Source organism: Hypanus sabinus, unplaced genomic scaffold (assembly GCF_030144855.1).
Source record: "Hypanus sabinus isolate sHypSab1 unplaced genomic scaffold, sHypSab1.hap1 scaffold_1667, whole genome shotgun sequence".
NCBI classification, from domain to species: Eukaryota; Metazoa; Chordata; class Chondrichthyes; order Myliobatiformes; family Dasyatidae; genus Hypanus; species Hypanus sabinus.
In genome coordinates, this window is record NW_026779750.1 from 2,501 (window position 1) to 11,150 (window position 8,650).

General features: G+C 55.5%; 2 long non-coding RNA genes across 2 annotated transcripts; one reads left to right on the top strand and one right to left on the bottom strand.

Annotated features, from left to right (window-relative positions):
* Window positions 1-234: 234 nt before the first annotated feature.
* Window positions 235-4,526, top strand: LOC132387263 (uncharacterized). Its single transcript, XR_009509841.1, has 3 exons — window positions 235-390; window positions 1,272-1,442; window positions 4,475-4,526. It is a non-coding gene; the product is annotated as an uncharacterized LOC132387263 (long non-coding RNA).
* A 183-nt stretch (window positions 4,527-4,709) lies between these two features.
* On the bottom strand, window positions 4,710-6,267 carry LOC132387264 (uncharacterized). The gene is made up of 2 exons (XR_009509842.1): window positions 6,109-6,267; window positions 4,710-5,944 (listed from the first exon to the last, which is right to left on the bottom strand). It is a non-coding gene; the product is annotated as an uncharacterized LOC132387264 (long non-coding RNA).
* Between the last annotated feature and the right edge of the window lie 2,383 nt (window positions 6,268-8,650).

Genomic DNA, 8,650 nt, shown 5'->3' on the forward strand with positions numbered 1-8,650 from the left:
TTCACGGTGTGTGTCCTACCCTCGTACGCCGATGTCACCCCGTCCCTCGATACTCCCCATCGTTCACTGTCTGTGTCTTACCTCGTACACCGAGGTCCCACCGTCCCTCGACACTCCCCACCGTTCACGGTGCGTGTCCTACCTCGTACGCCGAGGTCCCCCTGTCCCGCGGCACTCCCACCGTTCATGGTGCATGTCCCACCCTCGTACCCCGAGGTCCCCCCCACTTCACTCGACTCCCCGCACCGGTCACAGTTGTCGGAGGGTGGGATCTCGCTGACGACGGTGCCCCTCCCTCCTATCACAAGAGGCTCCTGCCAAGACCAAATACGGCCCGCTGAAGGATGAGGACCGTATCTTCACCAACCTGTATGGCAGGCACGACTGGAGGTGAGAGGAATTCAGAGGCGATCCCTAACCGAGGGGAGATGGTCGCAGGCTCAGGGAGAGAGGTGTCCTCTCACTGTGAGGGGAGGAAAACGGGGACGCTCTCTCACAGGGATAACATCACGGTGACGCTTCCAGACAGTGGAAGGGAAAATGCAGGCACTCCACTGAGGGGGGAGCGGGATGGAATTTGTGGACATTCCCTCATTCAGGGATTGGGGTATTTGTGGACGTTCCCACATTCAGGGATTGGGGAACTTGTGGACGTTCCCTCATTCCAGGATTGGGAAATTTGTGGACGATCCCTCATTCAGGGATTGGGGTATTTGTGGACGTTCCCTCAGAGATTGGGGTATTTGTGGACGTCCCGTAATAGAGGGGTTGGGGTATTTGTGGATGTTCCCTAATTCAGTGGTTGGGGTAGTTGTGGACGTCCCCTAAACCAGGGGTTGGGGTATTTGTGGACGTTCCCTAATTCAGCAGTTGGGGTATTTGTGGACGTCCCGTAAGAGAGGGGTTGGGGAATTTGTGGACGTCCCCAGACAGAGGGGTTGGCGTAGTTGCGGACGTCCCCTGTTTGAGTAATGGATCTTTCTGGCTGCTCATTTTTTAAGGGCGGGGGAACTTGTGATGCCCCCGTACTTAACGGGAGGGGGTGACTTTTCTGAAGCCCCCAAGGCGAAGGGTTATCAATTCTGAGTTGCCTCCATCTGGGACGTGAATGTCAGCACTCCCTGATCTGCCAGGGAAATTCGGACGCTCCATAACTCACAGGAAATTGGGGGCACTCCCTCGCTATCAGGGTGATAACAGGACATAAATCTTTTTCAATCCCCTCACTCTTTTCACCTTCTTCCCGCTCCCCTCCACTCTTGTCCCCCCAGGCTGAAGGGGGCGCTACGGCGGGGCGACTGGTACAAGACGAAGGAGATCCTGCTGAAGGGGGCGGACTGGATCCTCGGGGAGGTGAAGACGTCCGGGCTGAGGGGTCTGGGAGGGGCCGGGTTTCCGACCGTCATGAGGTGGGGCTTCATGAACAAGCCTTCAGATGGCAGGTGAGGAGGGAGCTTCACTCTGTGTCTGAACCCGGGAGTGTGTGATCGGACGGTGTGGAGGGAGATTCACTCTGTGTCTGACACTGGGAGTGTGTGATGGGACGGTGTGGAGGGAGATTCACTCTGTGTCTGACGCCGGGATTGTGTGATGGGACGGTGTGGAGGGAGATTCACTGTGTGTCTGACCCCGGGAGTGTGTGTTCGGACGGTGTGGAGGGAGATTCACTCTGTGTCTGACCCTGGGAGTGTGTGATGGGACGGTGTGGAGGGAGATTCACTCTGTGTCTGACCCCGGGTGTGTGTGATGGGATGGTGTGGAGGGAGATTCACTCTGTGTCTGACCCCGGGATTGTGTGATGGGACGGTGTGGAGGGCGATTCGCTCTGCGTCTGACCCCGGGTGTGTGTGATGGGATGGTGTGGAGGGAGATTCACTCTGTGTCTGACCCCGGGATTGTGTGATGGGACGGTGTGGAGGGAGATTCACTCTGTGTCTGACACCGGGAGTGTCTGATGGGACGGTGTGGAGGGCGATTCGCTCTGCGTCTGACCCCGGGTGTGTGTGATGGGATGGTGTGGAGGGAGATTCACTCTGTGTCTGACCCCGGGATTGTGTGATGGGACGGTGTGGAGGGAGATTCACTCTGTGTCTGACCCCGGGAGTGTGTGATGGGACGGTGTGGAGGGAGCTTCACTCTGTGTCTGACCCCGGGAGTGTGTGATCGGACGGTGTGGAGGGAGCTTCACTCTGCGTCTGACCCCGGGAGTGTGTGATGGGACGGTGTGGAGGGAGATTCACTCTGTGTCTGACACCGGGAGTGTCTGATGGGACGGTGTGTAGGGCGATTCGCTCTGCGTCTGACCCCGGGTGTGTGTGATGGGACGGTGTGGAGGGAGATTCACTCTGTGTCTGATGCTGGGAGTGTGTGATGGGACGGTGTGGAGAGAGATTCACTCTGTGTCTGACCCCGAGAGTGTGTGATGGGACAGTGCAGTGGGAGAGTCACTCTGCATCTGACCCCGGGAGTGTGCGATGGGACGGTGCGGAGGGAGACTCATTCTGTGTCTGACCCCGGGAGTGTGTGATGGGACGGTGTAAAGGGTGTTTCACCCTGTGTCTGACCCCGGGAGAGTGTGATGGGACGGTGTGGTGGGAGATTCACTCTGTGTCTGACCCCGGGAGAGTGTGATGGGATGGTGTGGAGGGAGATTAACTCTGTGTCTGACCCCGGGAGTGTGTGATGGGATGGTGTAAAGGGAGATTCACTCTGTGTCTGACCCCGGGAGTGTGTGATGGGATGGTGTGGAGGGAGATTCACTCTGTGTCTGACCCCGCGAGTGTGTGATGGGATGGTGTGGAGGGAGATTCACTCTGTGTCTGACCCCGGGAGTGTCTGATGGGACGGTTTGGAGGGCGATTCGCTCTGCGTCTGACCCCGGGTGTGTGTGATGGGATGGTGTGGAGGGAGATTCACTCTGTGTCTGACCCCGGGATTGTGTGATGGGACGGTGTGGAGGGAGATTCACTCTGTGTCTGACCCCGGGAGTGTGTGATGGGACGGTGTGGAGGGAGCTTCACTCTGTGTCTGACCCCGGGAGTGTGTGATCGGACGGTGTGGAGGGAGCTTCACTCTGTGTCTGACCCCGGGAGTGTGTGATGGCACGGTGTGGAGGGAGATTCACTCTGTGTCTGACACCGGGAGTGTCTGATGGGACGGTGTGTAGGGAGATTCACTCTGTGTCTGACCCCGGGAGTGTGTGATGGGACGGTGTGGAGGGAGATTCACTCTGAGTCTGACCCCGGGAGAGTGTGATGGGACCGTGTGGAGGGAGATTCACTCTGTGTCAGACCCCGGGAGTGTGTGAGGGGACGGTGTGGTGGGAGATTCACTCTGTGTCTGACCCCGGGAGAGTGTGATGGGATGGTGTGGAGGGAGATTAACTCTGTGTCTGACCCCGGGAGTGTGTGATGGGATGGTGTAAAGGGAGATTCACTCTGTGTCTGACCCCGGGAGTGTGTGATGGGATGGTGTGGAGGGAGATTCACTCTGTGTCTGACCCCGCGAGTGTGTGATGGGATGGTGTGGAGGGAGATTCACTCTGTGTCTGACCCCGGGAGTGTCTGATGGGACGGTTTGGAGGGCGATTCGCTCTGCGTCTGACCCCGGGTGTGTGTGATGGGATGGTGTGGAGGGAGATTCACTCTGTGTCTGACCCCGGGATTGTGTGATGGGACGGTGTGGAGGGAGATTCACTCTGTGTCTGACCCCGGGAGTGTGTGATGGGACGGTGTGGAGGGAGCTTCACTCTGTGTCTGACCCCGGGAGTGTGTGATCGGACGGTGTGGAGGGAGCTTCACTCTGTGTCTGACCCCGGGAGTGTGTGATGGCACGGTGTGGAGGGAGATTCACTCTGTGTCTGACACCGGGAGTGTCTGATGGGACGGTGTGTAGGGAGATTCACTCTGTGTCTGACCCCGGGAGTGTGTGATGGGACCGTGTGGAGGGAGATTCACTCTGTGTCAGACCCCGGGAGTGTGTGATGGGACGGTGAGGAGGGAGATTCACTCTGAGTCTGACCCCGGGAGAGTGTGATGGGACCGTGTGGAGGGAGATTCACTCTGTGTCAGACCCCGGGAGTGTGTGATGGGACGGTGAGGAGGGAGATTCACTCTGAGTCTGACCCCGGGAGAGTGTGATGGGACCGTGTGGAGGGAGATTCACTCTGTGTCAGACCCCGGGAGTGTGTGATCGGACGGTGTGGAGGGTGATTCACTCTGTGTCTGACCCCGGGAGTGTGTGATGGGACCGTGTGGAGGGAGATTCACTCTGTGTCAGACCCCGGGAGTGTGTGATCGGACGGTGTGGAGGGTGATTCACTCTGTGTCTGACCCTGGGAGAGTGTGATGGGACCGTGTGGAGGGAGATTCACTCTGTGTCTGACCCCGGGAGTGTGTGACGGGACGGTGTGGAGGGTGATTCACTCTGTGTCTGACGCCGGGAGTGTGTGATGGGACTGTGATGAGACCTTCAGTCTCTTACTCGGGACCTCAGTGGATTCACGTCGATTTTAACTGCGGGGGTCAGTTTGCCAGAAATGAGCTTTGGTGGAGATGAGATCCGGGGCTCCAAGACTCTGCTTGTCCAACCTCCCTCAGCCTGGAGCTGAGACGCTACTGTGTCAGTGTGAGGAGCTCCGACCCACTGTTGCAGTGCACAGGGTGTGGAGGGCAACAGAAACCTCAAATAAAACTCGATTCCGACACAAGACAGGAAGATACAGTGGTTTATTGATTTTTATGAGAAATATCAATGAAACAATGTGTGAGCTGCTAACGTGCGGTAATAAATAATCTGCTGACAGTCACACACAATTAACTGACCGGCGACAAGGGGTGACCGGTTGAATAATAACCAGTCCCGTTTCTCACCGTCACTCTGCATCGGGGAACTGATTATAAAATTATAAAACTGATTATAAAATCACACTTCAGGGCCGTGTCCGGGATCGCTGCAGATCCAGGGTCACTGCCGAGGGATTTGTCCATTTAACATCATTATATCGGCCAGGCTGCCGAATGCACCGTCCTCAGCAAAGGGGGCAAAAGGATTCTCTCCCGGGACCATCCCCTCCACCCCGGGACACCGGTGTCCCAGACTGAGCCCCGGACCCCGGGCTCTTCCTGTCCGGGTAATTCCCCGGGGAGTCACGTGGGGAGTCTCCTCCACGCACTTCCGGCGGATGCTGCCCCGCCGGACAACAGGCGGAAACACGTCACTGCGGGACCGCTGCGAGCGACGCACACAGCGCGAGGCCCGAGCCGGTTCCGTTAAAACCGTTGGGAATCAGCCCCGGCGCGCGGCCGTTAAAGGTAAGGGCGGGAGTTAAAGGGGAGGGCGGGGAGTCGGCCAAATGTCCCCATCCCGCGGGCGGGGATGTTCACACATTCAGATCCACCATCAGTCCGGGTCTGGGTTCCTGTAGAGATCTCAGTTCCTTCATCCCGGTCTCACTGAACCGATTCCCCACATTCAGATGTTTACAGATCCACCATCAGTCCGGGTCTGGGTTCCTGTAGAGATCTCAGTTCCTTCATCCCGGTCTCACTGAACCGATTCCCCACATTCAGATGCTCACAGATCCACTCTCAGTCCGGGTCTGGGTTCCTGTAGAGATCTCAGTTCCTTCATCCCGGTCTCACTGAACCGATTCCCCACATTCAGATGTTCACAGATCCACCATCAGTCCGGGTCTGGGTTCCTGTAGAGATCTCAGTTCCTTCATCCCGGTCTCACTGAACCGATTCACCACATTCAGATGTTCACAGATCCACTCTCAGTCCGGGTCTGGGTTCCTGTAGAGATCTCAGTTCCTTCATCCCGGTCTCACTGAACCGATTCACCACATTCAGATGTTCACAGATCCACCATCAGTCCGGGTCTGACTCCCCGCAGAGGTCTCAGTTCCTTCCCCCCGGTCTCACTGAACCGATTCCCCTCCAGCCTGAAACAGATGGGAGAATAAAGATGAAATAAACAGATCACACAACAGTGTCAGTAACAGGGGACCGGGGTTAATGTTTCAACAACACTCACAGACAAATATCACCAGAAAACCCGCGGATCCGCTGATATTTTATCACATTGAACATTAACACAAACACTCACCGGATCCACTCCAGACTCGGGAGGGTCAGTATGAGGCGGCGGAGAGCGGGGACAGATCGGTCTGTCAGAGAGTTTAATCCCAGGTTCAGCTCCGTCAGTGATGGTTTTGTACTGAGAGCGGAGACGAGATCCTCGGCACCAGAATCTCTGAGATCGACACGGTTCAGCCTGGAGATGAGAGAGAGTGAGGGTGAAGGACACAGAGAGACAGGAGACGGTACAAATCCCCAGTGTTTATCAGTAACACAATTACTGATCACATTAATGTTCAGTGTCAGACATCCAGGGACTGCAAACACAATCCCCCACAGTCTGGTAATTACCCCAGTCTCTTTATTTTACACTCCGGGTTCCTCAGAGCCGCAGACACCAGTTTCACTCCTGAATCTCCCAGTTTATTACCACTCAGGTCCAGCTCCGTCAGTGATGGGTTTGTACTGAGAGCGGAGACGAGATCCTCGGCACCAGAATCTGTGAGACGGACATTGTCCAGCCTGGAGATGAGAGAGAGTGAGGGTGAAGGACAGAGAGAGACAGGAGACGGTACAAATCCCCAGTGTTTATCAGTAACACAATTACTGATTTTTTTCTTCAGCACGACTGGGCAGGTCGGCCAGTGAGAACAGCGAGAAGAGTTTAAAAGGAAGACAGATTTACAGAGCGAGCGTCAGAGGAACGGGAGACAGAGTAGGAAGGCTTTGGCTCAACGGGGCTTCGGCGATAAAGGGTCGAGGCGAGGTAGGTTATCTGTTTACAATACAGACAGAGAGTATGTGTGTGAGGCTGGTTTTCTGTGCTCGGTGTCAGATGTGTGAGATCCTGGAGACTCCCAGCCTCCCGGACGGCAGCATGCACCCGGTGTGTCGAGCTGCAGCTCCTTAGGGACCGAGTTAGGGAACTGGAGATGCAGCTCGATGACCTTCGTCTGGTCAGGGAGAGCGAGGAGGTGATAGAGAGGAGTTACAGGCAGGTGGTCACACCGGGGCCACGGGAGACTGAAGAAGTGGGTCACTGTCAGGAGAAGAGGAAGGTACTGGAGAGTACCCCTGTGGCTATTCCCCTTGACGATGTACCCCTGTTCAAGTACTGCTGGGGAGGGGTGGGGACAGCCCACCTGGTGGAGGCAACAGTGGCCCTGTGGCTCAGAAGGGCAGGGAAAGGAAGAGGAAGACAGTAGTGAGAGGTGGCTCTGTCGTTTGAGGGCCAGATAGACGACTCTGTGGACGCAGGAAAGAAACACGGATGGTTGTTTGCTTCCCAGGCGCCAGGGTCCGGGATGTTTCAGAACGCGTCCAAGATATCCTGCTGTGAGAGGGAGAACAGCCAGAGGTCGTGGTACATATTGGTACCAGTGACATCGGTAGGAAAAGGGAAGAGGTCCTGAATACAGACGACAGGGAGTTGGGAATGAAGTTGAGAAGCAGGACGCAAAGGTAGTAATCCCGGGATTACTGCCTGTGCCATGTGACAGTGAGTACAGGAACAGAATGAGGTGGAGGATGAATGCGTGGCTGAGGGATTGGAGCAGGAGGCAGGGATTCAGTTTTCTGGGTCCTGAAAACAGACGACAGGGAGTTGGGAAGGAAGTTGAGAAGCAGGACCGGCAAAGGAAGTAATCCCGGGATTACTGCCTGTGCCATGTGACAGTGAGTACAGGAACAGAACGAGGTGGAGGATGAATGCGTGGCTGAGGGATTGGAGCAGGAGGCAGGGATTCACTGGGACCTCCTTTGGAGCAGCTGTGACCTGCACAAAGAGGACGGGTTGCATTTGAATGCCAGGGAAACCGATATCCTGGTGGAAAGGTTTGCTGAGGCTATTGGGGAGAATTTAAACTAGAATTGCTGGGAGGGGGTGGGAACTGAAATGAAGTAATAGCGGAAAGGGTGGTTGGCTCACAAATAGAGAAGATTTGGAGACGAGCATAGGCAGGTGATAGAGAAGGGACGCTCTCAGACCGATGATTTGAGGTGTGCCTATTTTAATGCAAGGAGAGTTGTGAACAAAGCAGATGAGCTTAGAGCGTCGATCAGTACATGGAGATATGATGTGGTGGCCATTTCAGAGACTTGGATGGTGCAGGGACAGGAATGTTTATTTCGAGTGCCAGGCTTTAGATGTTGCAGAAAGGACAGGGAGGGAGGCCACAGAGGTGGGGGCATGGCACTGTTGATCAGAGATATTGTCACGGCTACAGAAAAGGAGGACATCATGGAGGGGTTGTCTACAGTCTCTGTGGGTGGAGGTTAGGAAAAGGAAGGGGTCAATAACTCTACTGGGTCTTTTGTATAGACCTCCCAACAGTAACAGGGACATCGAGGAGCAGATAGGGAGACAGATTCTGGAAAGGAGTAACAATAACAAGGTTGTTGAAGTGGGAGATTTTAATTTCCCACATATTGATTGGCATCTCCCGAGAGTGAAGGGTTTTGACGGGGTAGAGTTTGTTAGGTGTGTTCAGGAAGGTTTCCTGACACAATACGTAGATAAGCCGACAAGAGGAGAGGCTGTACTTGATCCGGTATTGGGAAATGAACCTGGC